The following is a 21,156-nucleotide window of genomic DNA, read 5'->3' as shown; positions in this document are numbered from 1 at the left end:
ATGGACTGTGGGAGGATTTCTTATGGAAACCACTTGAACAGAACCCTCAGAGCATGCTCCTCAGCCGGGACCCTAGAAAATCACATGGACATTTCACAACCCAAGGTTCTATTGTGGGGATTCTGGGAGTGGCTTTTCTCCTTCTCTCCACAATCCCCCAGACACAAAAAGAAGAAAATTTGGGAAACAATGGTCTCATCCACTTTCCCCTAATTCTCAATCCTTCCTAGCTTAATCAGTATCCACATGTGCATGCATGCTCCCTTCTCAACTGTGTAAACATCATCAAAATAAAATTTTAAAAAAGAACCATAAGAAAAGAATTACTGCAACTCAAGACACACATTCTGGAGCTTATTTTTATGGCAACCAAAGCACACTCTTATTTGTAACTATACTTCCTATTGCCAAAGAGAAAGAACCAAACAACCTCAGAGAAATATAGAAATCAAACGTTTTCACTTTACATGGCCAACGCCTGAACAGTAACAACTAAAATGTCAAATAGCATCCTAAGCACTGACCTCCAACTCTCAAAAAAATAAGAAGCCAAGTCTAGGAGTAGAAAAAGGAAAATTTTGAAATACAGATTAATGTAGAAATGAATAAAAACTGTATTCAGCAATACTCAAGAGAAAGGAAACATTCATTGTTCTTAAAAGGAAAACAAAATCAATAAACTTTTTGCTAGATTAATCAAAAAGTAGGCTCAAGTACATAACATCAAAAAAGAAGAGGGACATATTACAATTGGTATCACAGTAGAGGAGTGGATCAGGGCTGTCTGGACAAAGTGGGTTCTGTGGGTTCTGTCACTGCTTGTGAGATGAAAGAGCTGCTGCATTTTTTTCTTTTTTTTTATATAAGCAGTACTTTTATTGGAAAGCATGATATACAAAAAAAAAAAAAAAAAAAAAGGAGGCGAGACAGAGAGGATGATCTTCCATCTGCTGATTCACTCCCCCAGTGACCACAATGGCCGGAGCTGAGCAGATTTGAAGCCAGGAACCCAGAGCTTCTTCCAGGTCTCCCACACAAGTGCAAGGCCCCATGTGTTTGGGCCATCCTCCACTGCTTTCCCATGCCACAATCAGGGAGCTGGATGGGAAGTGGGGTTTCAGGAATTAGAACCAGCACCAATACAGAATCACAACATGTGCAAGGCATGGACTTTGTCCACTAGGTTATCGTGCCAGGCCCAGCTGCTTTATTTCTGATCCAGCTCCCTTCTAGTGCCTGTGTGAATGCAGAGAATGTCCCAAGTGCTTGATTCTCTGTACTGATCTGGGAGAACTGAGAAGAAGCTTCTATCCAGTCCTGCTTTAACCACCATGGTCACTTGGAAAGGGATAAAACAGAAGGAAGATTTCTCTAACTCTCCCTCTTTCTCTATAGTTCTGCCTTATATATCAATAAAATAATTTTTTAGACTTTTTTATTTTTTCATTGCAAAGTCAGATATACAGAGAGGAGAAGAGACAGTGAGGAAGATGTTCCATCCAATGATTCATTCCCAAAGTGACAGCAATGGCCAGAGCTGCACTGATCCAGAGCCAAGAACCAGGAATTTCCTCCAGATCTCCCACACAGGTGTAGGTTTCCCAAGCTTTGGGCCATACTCAACTGCTTTCTCAGGCCACGAGTAGAGAGCTGGATGGAACGCGGGGCCAGCAAGATTAGAATGGGTGCCCATACGGGATCCCAGCATGTTCAAGGTGAGGATTTTAGCTGCTAGGCCAACGCAGCAGGTCTGATAAAATAAGTCTTTACTAGAAAAAAAAAAAAAAAGGACGTGCAATGGATCACTAGGGACTGTCAACAGTCATTATATCAAATAGTAACAAAAAAATGCTTAATTTATGGATACTTAACATCAGGCTACAAACTGAAGGAGAAGTACATCAAAAAACTTGACACTACTAACAGGCAGTTAACAGTGAATCAGGAATAAATCTCTTCAAACCAAAGGTCAACACTAGGTGTCTTCACTGCTAGATTCTACCAAATTAACACCAAATTTTCTAGAATTATGGTAAAAAACTAAAATGAAAAAAAACATTCCAAAATTATGCTGAGCCTAACAATATTTGGATTCCTAAACTAGACTAAATCAGCAGTAGGAAGATCTTCAACTATGACTGACGGTTTAAAATAGGATTAAAAAAAGATGGAATTGCTCAGTAGAAATGCAATCTCCATTGCTGTACAATTAGTTCTGTATATATTTACTTAATGCTTCTTCTGAAATAATTGCTCATAGTCCAGAAATCTTGCTTAAAATCATTAAAATGTCATAGACCAATACACCTGATAACAGATGTAAAATTCTTATCATAGGGCCCAGGGAAGTGGCCTTGTGGCTAACGTCCTCATCTTGCATGCGCTAGGATCCCATGTGGTCCCCAGCAGTCAGCGCTTCCCCATTTCGGGAGAAAACCATGAGACCTAAGATTTTTCCTCTAAGTCTCTCCTCCTCTCTATATATCTGATTTTGAAATAAATAAAATCTTTAATAAAAACATTCCTATAAACACATGTAAAATAAAAGAAACATCACAACAATAAGCTCACATGTACTAACCAAAGTGCACTTAACTAGAGAATGTAGAAAATGGACCAACAAACCAAAGATTTCACATAAACAGGATGAAAGACAAGCATCGTTGAAAGCACCTTATAGAAAGCACTCAATGAATTTCTACATTTATTTTGTAATAACATCTATGTAAGTTGAGGAAATGCACAAATAAATCATTATATCCAAATATACCTCAGTTGTGGTACACAGAAATAGGCCTCAATAAAATATCTAAAGATAATAAACCTATAGCCATCACACAACTGAACGCCAAAAAACCAAAAGCATTTCCTCTAAGATACGTAACCAAATTAGATGACTACTTTTTATTGTTATGTAATTTAATATTCACGCAAATAAAATAGACAAGGTAAAGAAGTAAAAGGCACAGAAATAAAAACATACTAAATTAGTATACTAAAAAAGATACTAAATTAGTTTTGATTCTAGATTTCATTTGTTTCCCGCCATGTTATTAATAGTGAAACCTAATGAATGCCAAGAGATTCCATTCAGTCATTAAAAACAACAAATTCTTAGGTGAACATGGATGTAGTGAAATAAAATAAGGCAAATGTAGAGAAAACTAACATGTTATCATATATAAATGTTAAAAAATAGCTACAAGCTTATAATTGTGATTGCTACGGGTGGTAAGAGTGAAGACCAGGGCTAGGAAGGAGGTAGAAAGGTAGCAAAGAGAGACAGAAGGAACAAGATCCAGTGTTCCTTCCCAGTGCGTGGTGACTACAGTTCACAATGATAAGGCAACTGGAACGGAGGACCCTGTGTGCTGTAAAAAAATTAATTAATAATTAATTAATTAATTAAAAAAACATAGAAAGCCTGGGCACCTACTTTACTCAGCTGATGTTGTACATATACTTAAATACAACACTGCACCCAGTGATAATATTCAAGTACATGTTGATCAAAATTCACTAGATTTTTTTAAAAATCAGAATCATCCCTTCACACTAAAATCATCTATTTAGAAGATACTAAACACCCCAGCTCTAGGCAGCTGTGGTTTTGCATTGTACCTAGGTAAGTGTTACACAGGTGGGAGAAAAGTAGCTAAGCACTGGTGGGCATCGTGGGCCTGGTTAATGCCAAATATGTGTTAACAGTACCAGTGTGTCAGCATAGTTGCACATTCTTTTTTTTTTTGAAGATACGTAGGAAGGACCTCGGGCTGTGTTAATGGAGCTGCCAACAGCATGGGGGCTGCTGCTGGGGGTACCTGAGTCAGCTCAGACTCAATACTTGGGGCACTAGCTGCCATTGATGCCAAGTGCTGAGTGAATCCTGTGAATGTGGGCAGCCAGAGCACCAACTGGAAACCGGGCTTCACCTGCTGGCTTCACCCAGAGGTGAGCTTTAGAGTCTTGGGGTGTGGAATTGTTACCTAAGGACATTCATGGATAAGGCCACAGTACGTGTAGGTAAGAACTGAATCCTGAGGGATTCCCAGTGACAGGGCCAATGCTCTTGCAGGGAAATGGGGGACTGAGACATGGTGGTTTGGAGGGGAGAGAACAGAAGCACTGTATGGGTCAGACTGATACACCAGCCCATATGGGAGTCCTGAGTAGGAATTCTTAATAAGGAATATTGCTGACCACCACATGCTAGTCCATGCAAAAGTTAGGGCTGGGGATCTGTCAGACAAAGCTAGATCCCACTGCCTGAATGAATGTCAGAACAGGGATGGGTCATATTAGGCAGGGCAATGACATTAGCATGTAGGAGAACCAGGTTCAGGAGTAGATTCTGTAGGGGATATGTGGGCCTAAACCTGTGGACATGCAAGTCCCACTGGTTAGATCAAGAGCTGGGCGGGAGATGGGTTGAGCTAGGTGTGATCATAGAACCTGTCAACATTCATGGCCACAAACACCGAGAATAATCCGGGCAGGTCCAGGCTGCAGCACCAGCATATGCATCCTAAAAGAGGGTATGCAGCATGCCAGCCCGCAACATTCATAAGCTCACACAAGGCCAAGATGGAGGGGCAGGCTATGCCGGGCAAGGACTGAGCACCCACTGACATGAGTGAGATCCGGGTCTGGGAGTAAACAGAGTAGGAGAACTTGGGAAACTCTCCTGCTGGGTCATAGCTCCTGCTCGTGAGCACACTATCTAGGTCTGGGGGTTGGGCAAGGTGGGCAAGGTGGGCAACATAGCTCCAACTGTTGGCGAATGTGAGGGCGGGTTGGGCAAGGGGGCAGACCAGGCAGGGCCAAAAATTTTACCTTACCAGCAAGTGAAGAAACTAGGCCGGAGCACAGGTCATTCCAGGGTAGGGTGTCACATCTACCAGTTTTCATGGGCTAGGGATAGGTATAGACTGAGCAGGTCCAGGCTACAGTACCCACCAGCAATATTTGGGAATGGGGGCAGGCTGTGTCCAGCCAGGCTTCAACATTTCAAAGGAAAGGCCAAGACAGGTGAGGGACTATACCAAGCTGCGTCAGAGAAACCACTGGCACAGAAAGATCTATACCTGGAAACAGGCCTGGCTGGGGAGCTAAGGGTTTACACTGACTAGGTTGTGGTTCCTACTGGTAAAGGTGAGGGGCAGAGTATAGGCTGTTATCTGGTCTGGACATGGCTGTAGTGTCTTTTGGCACAAGTGTGGACTAGGTCTGGTATGTGCCACACTGAGCTACACTCCAGCACACACTGGTGCTCATGATAACAAGGCTTAATGCAGGATGACTAGGCTACATCTCTCCTGCTGAGCTATGTATGAGCTGTGTCTGGATGTAGACAATCCTGGGCTGGGCTGTAATATCCAACAGAAAAAAAACAGAATGGCCAATTGTTGGCCAATCAGGAAAGGCCACTGTTCCTGCTAAGACAGGAGATGGACGAAGTAGGGCTGCACCATGGACCCACTGATCTGGCATTGGGATAAGTTCTCATGGAAGAGCTTGTACAATTCCTCTCTTGGGACATAGTCCCTGAGGTGAGAGCAAGAACCATGACAGGGAACAGCCTAGACCAGGCCAGGTTATGGTACCCAAGGGCATACTTCTGGCTTGGGTCTGGGGCAAACCAGGCCAGACCAATTCATATCACCCACTGGCAAATCTGAGAGCCAGAAAGGTATGTGGATCAGGCCAAATTGGGCTGCAACACCACACAATTCATATTAGGGATGGGACTGGCAGTTGGTTGGTCTGCCTAGGCTGTAGCTCCCACCTATGAGAGCTTGAACTGCGGGCAAGCTGGGCTGGGCCACGCTGTAGCACTCAATGGCAAATGCCAAGCTGAGCTATGCTATGCCAGACTGGGCCACAGCACATAACCATTACAAGTGAGACCCATGGGAAAGCAGGAGAACCCAGGAGGGGGCTGCAGGGAGCTCCCCCACTGAACCACTACTCCCAATGGTGAATGTGAGAGCTGGTATTTGGGCAGACCAGTCTGGGCAGGGCTATAACATCTGTTGGCCTGCAAGTTTAATGGAACAGGGAAAATCCAAGGTGGGCAGACTATACCTACTGGTATGTGCATAAGTCAGAGTGGGTGAGGGTTGGGTTGGATGAGCTTTGCCACAGCATCACCTAGCAGATGATGGTTCCAGCAGAGGGGGTGAGGCAAATTCTTCCAAGCTAAACTGCAGAAACTCCTGGAGAGTGCAAGATCCAGAAATGGGAGAGAGCCCATGAGGGAAACAGTGAGCACCTCTCTAATAGACTGCAACACTCATTGGTATGTATAGAAGAGAGGGCTGGAGACAGATCTGATCCAGTGATATCAACCACCAACATGTGCTTAAGCTGATTTGGTTGATGGAATGTGCTGGACCCTCTATTGGCATGCACACACAAGAATCAGGTCTGGGATCACATCAGATCAAGTTTCTTTGGGGATCCCCCCAACTGAATCACTGGATTCAGAACTCCAACCATGGAGAGAACTGCAGGTTCCATGGACTGACCATGGAGGGCATTTGTCAGAGCCAGGCCTCCTCAGTGGCTTCAATGGAGCAGTGAACAGCATATTCAGGTGCACACAGAGGATATGGCAATACATTGGAGCACGCAGAGCACACTAAGTACCAAAGCAGAGCACAAAGAACAAAACAATCTGATCAACTACCTCAGACAGTGCTGGAGGTGAATACGTGGGCAAATGGAGACTCTCAGATGGACTATATCAACCAGTGGATTCTGGACAGATTTCATTGTGCTTGGAATGGTGAGATCAGTACTAATTCCAAACTGTTGAACTCTCAAAACCTCATGAGCACAACCCTCAGAGCATGCCCCACATCAGGGATCATGGGATGTTTGGGAGGCTGGATGTGGTTTTTCTCTTTATCTCCTCCCTTCCCCCAGATACAGGGAGAAAAAAAGAGATTGTGGAAATGGTTATCTCACCTAACTTCCTGTAGCCTTGACCAACCACCCTAAACAAACATGTAAAAATCACCAAAAATAAAAATAATTAAATAAGAAGAAATTAAACAGTCCCAGATTAACAGAATATAAAGTATAGTGTTTTTTTTTAATTCCTTAAAAAAAGCAATTTACTTACTTAAAAGTGAGAATTACAAAGCAACAGTCAAAGCCACCCAGGCAGAAAGATCTTCCCTCCACTGGTTTACTCCCCATGTGACCACAAGTGGCAGCAAGGTCCAGGACAAAACCAGAACCCTGAACTCCATTCTGATCCTCCACAGGGGTGCAGGTGTCCAAGGAACTGACACATTTTCTGCTATCTCCCAAGCACATTAGCAGGGAAGTAGATCAGAAAGTGAACATCAGGGACTTAGCTAGTCCTTATATGGAATGCTGGCATTGCATGCAGCAGTGTAACATGTTATCTCAAAACATGCCACAAGGATGGCTTCAATAAATCTGGTAATCAAAAGTCAGGTTGCTTTTTCCAATGAACCTTCTACTCATCCCATACCTGACATACAATGATGTTATTTGGCATTTTGTATAATGTAAATGCCATTGCTGGAAAACTAACCTTGAACCTAGATGAAAAGGTACTTACACTGCTTTTACAATGTTACTATTCACTTGACAGGATGAATGACAGAAAAACAGATGTTTTGTGCAATTTTTTTTCTGAATGTGTTTACTAGCTGTGTCTGTGTCAGACTGACTCCAGGTCTCCCTCTTGTATCTCACATATGGGTGGGACATATGCAAGGACTTATACCACCACCAGATGCTTCTCAGATGCATTAGTAGGAGGCTAGATTGAAAGGGTGGAGAAGCCAGGACTAGAATCAGGTGCATTGTAATTACATGCATTCATCCCACCATACTAACACACCCTTACACTGCTTTATTCATTTTAATACCGCTGTCAACTTATTGTGAATATATCTCAGACAGGGCAAATTGCAGTCATCTAGCGGCTTATGTCCTCACCTTGAACATGTCAGGATCCCATATGGGCGCCAGTTCTGATCCTGGCAGCTACACTTCCCATCCAGCTCCCTGCTAGTGGCCTAGGAAAGCAGTCGAGGACGGCCCAAAGCCTTGGGACCCTGCACCCATGTGGGAGACCCAGAAGAGTATTTGGGCTCCTGGCTTCATTTTGGCAAGCACGGGCTGTTTCAGTCACTTGGGGAGTGAATCATTGGACGGAAGATCTTCCTCTCCGTCTCGCTTACTCTCTGTATATCTGACTTTGCAATAAAAATAAATAAATCTTTTTAAAAAATAAATACATCTATATATATATAACAGAAAACCTGTGAAGAGCCTGGAAGTTTTCTGCCCTCTGTGATTCTGCCTTGATGGCTTGGCTGGAGGCTGTTGTGGATTCCAGGCCTGACACCCAGCAGGACATGTGGCAGGTCACGTAGGCAGACCACTCCTCAGGAAGGAGGTACCTAGTGTTTGATAAGATCCACCGCCCTATAGCTCAACGATTTGTACTTTTTGAAAGTTGCTAGTTTCAAACCCACCAATAGAAGCCTGCTAGATCATGACTGTATAATTAATAGCCTGAAATGTATAAAAACTGGGGAGCTGGGGCTCTCGGGGTCTCTCTCTCTGGGCTTGGGGAGCTCACTGTTTGCTAGCCCTGCGAATCCTGCAGGCTGCCCCTTCCCCGCCCAGCCATGCTGGGCTCGGGGAGGTGGCTGGGAGGCCTAAGTTTGTTTGAATAAACCACCTTTTTGCCTTAGCACCGACTTCAGGCTTGATGATTATCTGGGGATTTCAGAAACCGGCACAACACCTGTAGAGGAAGTTTCAATCAGCTTTGACAGTTCCATTCTTTAGTTATCAAAGTTTTACCATCTTTCTTTTATTTTTCTTTCATTTTAGCTTAAAAACTATCATCATGATCCTCAAATACAATGTAAAGCAAGCTGAGAAGTAAACAAACAACTTACTGAAGGTGTGTTCATGTTCTCCTGCCTGGGAAGCATGGAGCAGGCTGCAGGGCTACACCTGCAAGAGAAGGTGGAGACAGGGACTTATGCATTGGTCTTGATTGTTCCTAGCCTCTTCAGTGGTTCCTGCTGTGCTAAGCAAGGTCAACTTGGAGGCAGACACAGTGGCTGGAGAAATAAAAGCCGTCAGCTTCCCTGGGCAAGAATAGTGCCCTACAAGTGACAAGAAGGCATCCTTGAAACAGTATCAATAATTTCAATAATTGGCAGTGATTAAAGCAAGTAATCATTAGGTCAATGCAAACAATTACCATTTACTTACAGCTAATGTTACTGGGACTGGCACTGCAGCCTAGTGACTAAATTCCTCACCTTGCACATACAGGGATCCCATATGGATGCTGGTTTATATCCTAAGTGCTATATTTCCCATAAAGCACCCGGCTTGTGGCCTGTGAAAGCAGTCAAGGACAGAACAATACCTTGTGAGACTGCACTGTATGGGAGACTCACAAGAAGCTCCTGGCTCCTAGCTTACACTTTGGCTCAGCTCCGGCCACTGTGGTGACCTGGGGGAGTGAGGCAGCAGATGAAAGATCTTGCTGTCTCTACTGCTGTAAATCTGACTTTCCGATGAAAATTTTCACAACTTAAAAAAATCATGAAGTTACTGCAAAGCACTAATTTATTTTTTCAACAAGTATTGTTCAAATTACAAGATACAGCAGAAAAACCATATTGTCACTAAAATGTATGTTTCAGGAAAAATAACTGGATGCTGTTAAGCACTTCACTATTTCTACATTCAAAGTAATTTTGTCTATAAGTATATATGAAAATTGAATATAATATTTAATCTATAAAGTTTTCTAGTAATTGTTCCAAATGAAAGTTCCCAAGTCTTCAATGACACTCCCCAGTTCCTAAACCCTCAACAACACTTGACTTTGCCATTTTATTTGCCTTAGTCCAGAGGGTTTCCATAAATATGACAGCAATATAATTTGAGAAGTTTTTTTTACTTTACCTCACTAAAAAGTTACATTATGGCAAGAGCAAGAGAAAATCATCAGACTCAAATGAGTGAATGTCATGATACAGGATGCTGGGCTGCTGTTTGCGATAGATCAGATCTGATACTCAAATGCCTTATTTATGCCTACTGTATATGTAACTCTTCCAGTGCAGTATCCCGCTACTGTGCCTGGAACACAGTGGGTGGGTTCCAAGGACACCCTGGAAACTTAGATGGGATCCTGGTGCTGGACCAAGCATGGTCAAGTACTGACATCTTGGGAGTGAATCACGCATTGATGGAACATCACTCTTCTCTCTGCAATTTACCTTTCAAATATACATAGTACTTATAAAAATGATTGCAAAGAAACATACTGTATCTAGAACAACATATTTTAAGTTCATTTGTGGGTATATCTTGGTGAGTAATAAAGAATTACATTTCAAATTCAATTAAGAGAACTTCACAAGGACACTTGTACAACTGACATTTTTATACATATTTGGGCATTCTACTTCCTTTTTTCCCACCTCTATTTTATTTTTATGATACAATTCCATGGGCTCTGGGATTTCCTTTATTCCCTGGCACTGCAATATTCTATGCAGTGATCTAACACACTACACCACTACACAAGCACCAAAGGTTAGCCTTTTTGACTCATTGCTAGTAAAAATGTTCTCATGTAGCCTAGGTGTCTAATCATATTTTTTAACTATCTTCCACCCAATGATTCACTCCCCAAGTGACTACAATGGCTGGTATGCACTGATACAAATCCAGGAGCCAGGAAATTCTTCTACCTCCCACATGAGTGCAGGGTCTCAAGGCTTTGGGCCATCCTAGACTGCTTTCCCAGGCCACAAGCACGGAACTGGATGGGAAGTGGGGCTGTTGGGATTAGTACTGGTGATGGGGTCCATGCAGTACGTGTGAATAACACGAAGGTGTGAAGAGAACAGCTCCTTGACTGGCAGGACCCGGGGAGCTACCAGCTGCTTAGCAGGGCTAAGTGGATTCATCTCTGACCACCTTGACACAGGTTTCACCCCCTTTCGCATGGGCACTCAACCACCTCACTAAGAATTTTGTATTGAGGCATTGTCTGCCCCTGTGAGATGGCTTTTACAACCAACATGAACTTAAGAGTTAATGTTACTGATAATGTCCTGGTGAGTGGGCCTTTAACTGCACACAGGAGTACAATCAAGCCCATGCTGTTTCCAGACACCTTATTGTGTACCTACCCATTCCTATAAAATCTGGCCAGGACATTTAGCATGCTTCCTGGGAAATGGCTTGATAAGAATTTTACAAACTAATGGAAATGATGGGAGTATGGGTTAAAACTGCCATGACAAAAAATATAGCTACTGGGACCCTAAAAGCTATCTTGTTACTGGGACCCTAAAAGTTATCTTGTTACTGTGACCCTAAAAGCTATCCTGTTACTGGGACCCTAAAGGCTATCCTGCTAAGGCAAAAAAATTATAGTTACTGTGACCTTAAGGGTTAGCCTGTCCTTGCAACTCTTCAGAGCATAGAAAATGTAGTTGCTTTAGCTGCTTTCATAATTTCTAACTAGAGGAAATATAGGCTGATTTCACTAACATCATAAAGATATACTTTTGATTATTGTTTGATCACTTATGAGGTTGTAGAACCTGCAGTTGTAGAGGAACTTAATGTTTGAAACCTTTTGTCTCAGATCTTTGTTTTTTCCTCTTTTGATGTATTCCTCACATTAAGTGATGGTTAAGTTGTAGAATAAGAATTGTAGTAAGAGTGTATTACTGAGTAAGATGTGTTGTCTACTGAGAAATTCTTGGCTGCAACGTTGGAATGGATAATGCCCTGTCTTAAGGTGAAACAATTTGTAGAATTATCTTTGGAAACACTCACTTGTCCATTGTAGAATTGAAACATAAATGGAGTAAACTTGGCTCATTGCTAATTGCGATTCTTTCCGCCGTTATAACTCTTGCTTTATTTGTTAACAAACTGTGTGAGCTTGCTGACCTAATGGCCTTTAGTGCCAATGACCCGTAATCCCCATAGATCAAGACTCCAGACTTACTAACCCATACATAATTCAAGGTAGGGGTCTGGTTGTAACAGGCGGCACCTAAGTTAGAGCCCAGACCTGAGGAGAGCGGATGAAGACTGGAAAACCAAGATAAGCAAGGAATGCGGAATCCTTCCTCAATAATTTCTCAAGAAGTTGTAAATTGTGCCCCCCTGAGGCTATGTCAAAATGCCCCTAAAAGAAAACCTTGTACTGCTTCTGTATAAATAAAGTGGACAGCTTTCTCGCAGGGTCCACAATGATCAAGGAATCCTAGTGGTCCGTCTCTCCTTTCTTTCTCTTTTCTTCTTTCTACGCCTATCTCATGCACCCTTCTTGAGCTCCGAACTCTCAGCTGGAGCTGGTCTCCGGCATACTGGTGCATATGGGACCCTGGCGCTGTTCAACATGAGTACTTTAGTCTCTAGGCAAACAAGCCGGGCCCTGATCATTTTTTTTTTAAAGAATTAATTCATTTTATAGCCCATTCTTCATTGACAAGCACATTAATATTTCCTTTCCCCAAAAACTCTGGACCTGAAACAATGACTGCAGTCCATGTAACTGATGTGTGATGATCCCTTATGGTTACATTTATATTCAAATGCAAAATACCCAATAAAGGAAAATTGCATTTAATGCAGATTGGAGTTTGACCTAGTAAAATGCATCTAAAAATTTTGAAATGATTCATTGCATGCTTTTACAATGCTAAAAGTCACCTAAGAATTAACCACACAATTTAAAAATTAAATTCAGTGTTTTGAATATCCAGAACCTTCTTGAAGAAAATGATATAGAGGAACTAGATGGGGGGAGGGAATTTGGGTGGGGATAAGGGAATATGGAACTGTATCATAAAATGATAGCAAAAATAATAAAATGTAAAAAAAGAATTCATTGTTTTTCAATTATGACCATCACCAACATCAATTTTTTTTTCTGCAAAGCTTCTTTTTTCCATTTTTTAAATTATATTTTTGACAATCTTTACATTGTTAATTAGGGTAAATAGGTTCAAGGGCTATAGGAAAGTGGGTAAGACTATTATTTCTATATTGTTTGCTTCATGTATCTGAGGTAAAGGGGGATTTTAAGGGAGAAGCCCCACCCAGTCTCCCACCCATCCCAGGTCCCTGATGTGGGGCATGCTCCGAGGGTCTTGCTCAAGTGGTTTTGATATTTCAACAGTTATGAATTGCTGATAATCTCACCACTCCAAGAATGAAGAAATCGCTGCAGAATCCACTGGTTGACATAGTCCATCTTAGAGTCTCCATTTGCCCAGTTTTTCACTGCCAAAATACAGCTGAGGCACTACCATCAATTTTTAGCTATTTTTTACCTTCTAACAACTGTTGGAGTTGATCATAGTGGTAAAGTTTCTGCTTGGTACCAGCAGACACAACCCAGATTGCCTGGTTGGAACGCAAGCACCATGCCTGATTCCACTCTACCTGCCTGAACAAATCCACCCTGGGGCATCACTGAAATATGAGGTTCAAGCAGACATTTCAGTTATGTTGAATACTTAGATTTAACACATAGCTTCCAGCTAGTAACAAATATTTATTAATTTATTTGAAATGCAGAGTTTACATCAGGCAGTTCATGCCAGTCACACTTACAAGAGCCAAGCTGAGGCAAACCAAAATTAGAAAGGAGGAACTCTTTTTAGTTACATATTTATTATTATTATTATTATTATTATTATTATTATTATTATTATTAGGACATTCAGGCATACAGATAAGTCAAGTCAAAGCTAGAAATGAGGAATTCTATCCATGCTCCCACAGGGATAGTTAGAAACCCAGTTTGGTGGGATATTTTTGCTGTCTATCCAGAAAGTTGCTAATTAGAAGCAGACAAATCCTGACCTAGAAATCTTAAAAGATAACATGGGTATCCATATCACTTGATAAACCTGCTGTACATGCCTCATTAGCTCCCAGTTTTAATATAATGTAATATGGGACAAGAATCTGGGTAGGGAACCAGCTTCTGACATTACTCTCTCTCTCCCCATGCTGTCCGTTCTGGCCTCTAAAACAAAAACACACAACAAGATGGCACCAGCATCCTGTGACTAAGCATCCACCATCAGTGCTGTCATCCCATATGGGTGCTGCTGCAACTTGGGCTACTCTGCTTACAATCCTGCTCCCTGCTAATGGCTAGGAAAGAAGTAAGGATGGTCCAAGTCCTCGAGTACCTGTGCTTATGATGGAGAGCTACGATAAACACCAAGCTCTTAACTAGCACCAGCCACCTTCAGCTAGTGAGGACAGTTAGGGAAGGAACCACCAGATGGTAGATCCCTCTCTGTCTTTGCTTCTTTCAGTTTCTTTGTCTGTAATGCTGACTTTCAAATACAAATACATTTTAAAAGAATGTTTACTTCAAAAAAAAAAAAAGAAGAGAAAGGAAAGAAAAAGACAAGACCAGTCCTCTCTGGACTTCTCCCTAATACCTTTAATACTTCCAATCCAAAGTCACTGCAAATGTGTTGCTTCTATAGAGAATCACCCACAGTGGACACTGCATATGATGAAGATGGCATCTAGGTGTCCACACACTAAATAAAGAGCCTCACCACCCTAGCAGGTCCTGGGCCCATACCTCTCAGCACTACTCAGCCAGAGCGTGGTTCTGGCAACAGGCAACTGAGCACAGAAAAAGCAGAGATGTCATCTGCTGGCAGTCAGCAGGAGGTGGAGGTCTGTGTTCTCAGTTGCAATTGCCTGGAGTGCAGTTCGCATTTGACCTGGTCATGATGCAGAAGGGAGGAACCAGTGCTAGGGTCAAATAATACTGAGTCTCTCTGCCTTGATCAAATCTTGAGTTTTCTTCAAATACGTTTTTTAAAAGGTAATTACCAGAGACTACGTTAACTGAGAATGTTTCAAAATGCCTTAGGTTCCTCTAGAAAAGGATGCATATGGACACAGGAAACACCATGTGAGGGTACAGGAAGATGGAGACTGTGATTCGGCCAGGGAGAGACCTCAGCAGAACCCAAATCTAATACCACCTTGCCCTTAAACTTTCAATCATTAGAAACACAAGAACTGATTCCAGACAGACATTCTATTGTGTAATTTTATGGCAACCACAGTACACTCTTCTTTTTCACTATAGTTCTTATCGCCAATGAGAAAGAACCCACCATCAGAGCATATAGAAACCAAAGGTTATGATTTTAGATGCCTAACACTTAAAATAACAGCAACAACTGAAAGTCAAATAAGCAACTTAAGTACTGATCTCAAAGTCCCAGGAAAATTAAAAACAAAATGCCTAGGACTAGTTAAAGGAAATTCAAAATAATGATTGGTGAAGAAATGATTAAACTATATTAAGCAAAAACTGAAGACAATGGAAATATTGAATTTTTTAAAGACAAAATTAATAAATCTTTAGCTAGATTAAGAAAAATTAGGGCCCTAGAATCCAACACCATCTGGTGTCCTGGAGGACCAGGGTAGATGTAGGACGGACTTGGCTAAGTCTCAAAACCCTAGTCTCAGACCCTATTGAGTCATGTGTGAGCTGTATGTGGGTATGGACGAACTGTTGCTGGGCTGAAATATCCAACAGCAAGAACCAGCTTGGGTTGAAGGCCAGCCAAGAAAAGAAACAGTTCCTGCTAGGACAGGAGGTAAAATGAGAAGGGCTGGCTCATGGATTCCCTGGTATGTGTGAAATTTGGCCTTGGGAGGGGTTCTGATGGAGGAGCCTGGGCAACTCCTCTGGCAGGACACAGACCTGTCAGGTAAGTGCAAGAGGCATGATAGGAAACAACCCAGAAGAGGCTATGGAAAGTTTCCCACTGGCATACATTTGGCATGGGTCTGGGGCAGACCAGGCTGAATCAATTCATGTCATCCACTGGCAAATCTGAACACCAGAACAGAGAGTGAGTCGAGCCAAGTTCGATTGTGACAAAAACCAATGCACAATACAGAATTCCAGGGTGAGGTTGCCTGTACTGCATGTGAACACAGTGCCCAATCAGCACACATGAGAACCAGGAAGGGAGGGGGCAGAGCCTTTAGGGGAATAAGTGGGGATTCCCTTGATGGACAGCTATTCCCACTGGAGAGTGTAAGCTCGGATGTGTGCAGACCAGACTGGGCAGGGCTACTACACCTGTGTGCCTAATGTGGACCAAGTCAGGCAAAAGCCAGGCTGAGCAGATTATTCCTCCTGGTGCAAACAAAATTAGAGTGGATGAGGGTTGTTTGGGCTTACTCGCAACAGAAGCTGGCAGAAGCTGGCACTGGGGGCTAATTCTGTCAAGTCAAACCACAGAACCACCTGAAGAGTGCATAATCCGGGAGTGAGAAAGAACTGGGAGGGAAATAGTGGGCTCCTCCTTCTTGGTTTACCACTCCAGCAGGAGCACACTAAATCTAGGACAGGGGTTTGGGTGGCTAAACAGAGGGGCACTCAACAACATCCGTGAGGGCTGGATAGTTGAGCTGGCTAGATGGAACTAAGCTTCAATACCCATCGACATGTACGAGAGCCAAATGAGATGTGGACCACACTGGACTAGTCTGCTGCACATACTGGCAAACCAGGGTAGGGGGCGGCCTGGTGGTGGTTATTGTGGGTTGCTCTGACTGGGCTGTAGCTCCCACTGCTTTATGTGAGGGCTGAGTATGAAGTGGGCAGAATCAGGCTGGAATGGAACACCCATTGGTTCCAGTGGAAGTTGGGACTGAAAACAGAATCAATCCAGCAATTGCAACCACCAGGTGGTCGGAGTGATGGACTATGCTGGGGACTGTGCTTGCTAGTATGTACAAGAATCTGGTCTGGGAACACCACAGACACTTTCTTTGGGAATACCCCCAATCAAAATGCCAGACTCAGAACCCTAACCAAGAAAAGACAGAAGACAGAACAAGTCAATCAACCACCTCAGCTATATGCTGGAGCAAAACACTGGGCAAACAGAGACTCTGTGATGGACTATGTCAATCAGTGGATTCAACAACCTCATCGTGCTTGGAGTGGCGAGACTGACAGCAATTCATAACTGTTGAAATATCAAAAACACTTGAGCAAGTATCTCAGAGCATGCCCCACATCCAGGACCTTGGGTCGGTGGGAAACTGGGTGGGGTTCCTCTCGCAATATCCCCTTTTATCTCAGATACATGAAGGAAACAATAAGGAAGTAATAGTCTTACCTACTTTCCTATAGCCCTTGAACCTGTTTACCCTAATTAACTATGTAAGATTGTCAAATTTTTTTTAAAAAATGGAAAAAAATTGATAAATTAGGGCCCTGCATGGTAGACTAGCGGCTAAAGTCCTCACCTTGCAAGTGTCAAGATATCACATGGGCTCTTGTTCTTTTTTTTTAATTTGTTTTTTTTTAATTCATTAATTACATTGTATTATGTGACACAGTTTCCTTTTTCTTTTTTTTTTTAATCTATTTTATTGTATTGTTGTTGACAATCTTTACATAGTTAATTACGGTAAAAGAAGAAAAAAAAAAGGTTCAGGGGGTATAGGGAAGTGGGTAATACTATTATGTCCATATTGTTTCCAACACGTATCTGAGGTAAAGGGGGATATTGAGGGAGAAGCCCCACCCAGTTTCCCACTCACCCCAAGTCCCGGATGTGGGGCATGTTCTGAGATATTTGCTCAAGTGTTTTAATAGTTGTCCAGTTATGAATCGCTGCCAGTTTCGCTCGATGAGGTCGTCCACTGATTGATAGGGTCCATCATAAAGTCTCTGTTTGCCCCATATTTCGCTGCCAACATATAGCTGAGATGAATGATTGACCTGTTCTGTCTTCTGTCTTTTCTTGGTTAGAGTTCTGAGTCCAGCGTTCGATTGGGGAGATCTCCAAAGAAACTTTGAGGTATTCCCATACTAGTTTCTTGTATGTTCTAGCAAGTACAGGGCCCGGCACAGTCCATCACCATGATCAGCTGGTGGTTTCAATTGCTGGGTTGGTTCTGTTTTCGGTCCCAAGTTGCACTGGAACAATGGGGTGACACAGTTTCATAGGTACTGGGATTCTCCCCACCCCTCCCCACCCCTCCCCAAACCCTCCCACCATGGTGGATTCTTCCTCCACCTTGTTGCATAACCACAGCTCAAGTTCAGTTGAGATTCCCTCATTGCAAGCATATACCAAACATAGAGTCCAGCATCTTATTGTCCAGTCAAGTTCAACGGCTTCCTAGGTATGCCCTCTGTGGTCTGAAGACAGAGCCAGCAGAGTATCATCCCAGTCAATTAAAAGCTCCAACATACCATCAGCAAAAATTTACATCATTATGGAATTAATTGACATAGTAATGGGTAACCAATATGTTAAAAATAAATGCGAGTTCTTAACCACCTTGTGTGACCACCTCATTGACATTTCAATTTTAGTTTATACACAACATATAACATACATAACATAGCATGTTATACATAACATCATATCTTAAATTAAGGCAAACATGTGATATTTAACCTTTTGGGAATGGCTCATTTCCCTTAGCATTATGGTTTCCAGTTTGGCCCATTTGGCCACAAAGAACTGCATTTTGTTTTTTTTTTTAATAGCTGAGTAGTATTCCATGGAGTAGATGAACCATAGCTTTCTTATCCAATCCTCTGTTGATGGGCATTTTGGCTGCTTCCATGTTTTTGCAATTACTGATTGTGCTGCTATGAGCATAGGAGTGCAGGTTGGTTTCTCATAAAACAAGTGTTCTGGATATATTCCTAGGAGTGCTATTGCCGGGTCATACGGTATGTTGAATTTGAGTTGTTTGAATGTTCTCCATACTGATTTCCATAGAGGCTGTACCAGCCTGCAGCCCCACCAGCAGTGGAGTAGGGTTCCCTTTTCCCCGCAACCTTGCCAGCAAGTGTTGTTGGTGCTTTTATTCATGTGGGCCAGTCTTACTGGAGTTAGGTGGTACCTCATTGATGTTTTAATTTCCCTTATTGCCAGGGAACTTGAGCATTTTTTTCATATGTTTATTTGCCATTTGGAATTGTTCCCTTGTGAAGTGTCTGCCCATTTCCCATGATGGGCTCTTGTTCTAATCCCGGCAGCCCTGATTCTCATCCTGTTCCCTGCTAGTGGCCTGGGAAAACAGTCCAGGATGGCCCAAAGCCTTATAACCTTGGACCTGTGTGGGAGACTCAGAAGAAACTCCTGGCTTCTCCTGGATCAGTGCTGCTCATGCTGCTGTGGTCACTTGGGGAGAGAATCAACCGATGGGAGACATTTTTCTCTGTCTCTGCTCCTCTTTGTATATCTGATTTGCAATAAAAATAAAATCTAGGGTCCTGCGCAGTGTCCTAGTGGCAAAGGTCCTCTCCTTAAAGGCACCAGGATCCTATATCGGCACTGGTTCTAATCCTGGCAGCCCCACGTCTCATCCAGTTCTCTGCTTGTGGCCTGAGAAAGCAGACAAGGATGGCCCAAAACCTTAGGAACCTAGACCTCTGTGGGAGACCCAGAAGTGCTCCATGCTCATGGCTTCAGATTGGCACAGCTAGGGTTGTTGGTGGTCACCTGAGTAATGAATGAGCAGAAGGAAGTTATTTCTGTCTCCTCTAATCAATCAATCAATCAATCAATCACTCAATCTATATGACTTTATAATAAAAATATCTTTAAAATAAAATAAATCTAAAAAAAGAAAAAAAGGTAGACATAAGCACATAAAGTAAGAAAACAATACATTAAAATTGCTTTCACAGAAGTATAGTGGATCAAGACTATCTGGACCAAGTGGGTTCTGCCACTGCTTGTGATGTGACCATCCCCTGTGGATGCCACTCCAAGTCCTGGTTGCTTCATTTCTGATCCAGGTCCCTGCTAATGCATGTTGAAATTCAGAGGATGTCCCACGGGCTTGAGTCCTGTGCTGATGTGGGGGAACTGGAAGAATCCAGTGACTCTTGGTTTCAACCTGGTCCTGCTTTAGCCATTGTGCTCACTTGGAGAGGGGTAAAGCAGATGGATATCTTGCATTCTAACTCTCCCTCTGGCTCTATAACTCTGCCTTTCATACTGACAAAATCATTATTGGAAAAAAAAGGAATACAATGGATCGCTAGGTATTATCAACAGTAATTATAAACTAATAAGTTCATCATTTCTGAATACTTAGTATTAGCCTACAAAAGTGCATCAGAAAGACACTAAAAGCTGACAAAACCAACAGTAAGTAACAATGAATCAGAAATGAAATTTCAAAAAAAAATGAAAAGAAATAAAATCTCTTCAAACCAAAGGTCAACAACAGGTGTTTCATTACTAAATTATACCCAATTAACACCGAATTTTCTAGAATTATTACAAACCATTATTGTAAACCATTGGAAAAACAGTTCCAAATTTATCCTGGGCCTAACAATATTTAGATTCCAAAACTAGACTGAATCCACAGTGGATGACTTAACTCACATCTGACTGTTTTACATTGAGAAACACAATGTAATCGCTCAGTCAAAATGCAATCTCCATTGTAGCATGATTAGACTTCGGTGTATTTATTTCTGCATGCTTCTTCTAAAATAATCATAGCCCAGACGTCTAGTTTAAAAAATCACAAACCAGTATGCTGGATAAAAATAAAGGTAAAAATCCTCACATATTACACATAAAATGAATTCAGCAGCATCAATCAATGCGCACATGATAATCAAAGCACATCTACCCTGAGGATGTAGAAAATGGGGCAACAAATGCAAATCACCACACCAAATACTTCACACAAACAGGGTGAAGGATAAGCATTATTGAAACCATCGTACTGAAAACATTCAGTAAAATGCTACATTTAGTTTATAATAAATGTACATACATAAGATGAGCAAACTTACAAATATTCAAATATACCTCAACTGAAGTCTATTGATATAGTTCTTTCAAGATACGCAATCAAATACGAACACCAACATTTCACTGTTATTTAATATTTTCCCAAAGAAAGTGAAGGGAAGGAAATAAAATGCACAGAAATTGGAATTAAGAAACTCAACTTTGTTTGCTTTTGAGTACTTTTTCCCTGATTTTGTTGATAATGAAACCTAATGAAAACCAAGACTGTATTCAGCCATTAAAAATAAAATATTGCTAT

At 42.1% G+C, this 21,156-nt stretch overlaps 2 protein-coding genes and 1 pseudogene across 2 annotated transcripts in view; 1 reads left to right on the top strand and 2 right to left on the bottom strand.

Moving 5' to 3' along the window:
* Positions 1–21,156, bottom strand: part of LOC131481044 (zinc finger protein 260-like) — a 242,443-nt gene that overhangs the window by 21,959 nt on the left and 199,328 nt on the right.
* The window catches only part of LOC131481038 (zinc finger protein 793-like), a 390,937-nt gene that overhangs the window by 233,812 nt on the left and 135,969 nt on the right, over positions 1–21,156 (top strand). The gene's annotated exons all lie outside the window — the stretch shown is intronic.
* Positions 1–21,156, bottom strand: part of LOC131481039 (COP9 signalosome complex subunit 7a-like) — a 32,810-nt pseudogene that overhangs the window by 11,256 nt on the left and 398 nt on the right.

The sequence above is a fragment of the Ochotona princeps genome, chromosome 8 (genome assembly GCF_030435755.1).
Source record: "Ochotona princeps isolate mOchPri1 chromosome 8, mOchPri1.hap1, whole genome shotgun sequence".
NCBI classification, from domain to species: Eukaryota; Metazoa; Chordata; class Mammalia; order Lagomorpha; family Ochotonidae; genus Ochotona; species Ochotona princeps.
This window is presented reverse-complemented; position numbering and strand designations above follow the sequence as displayed.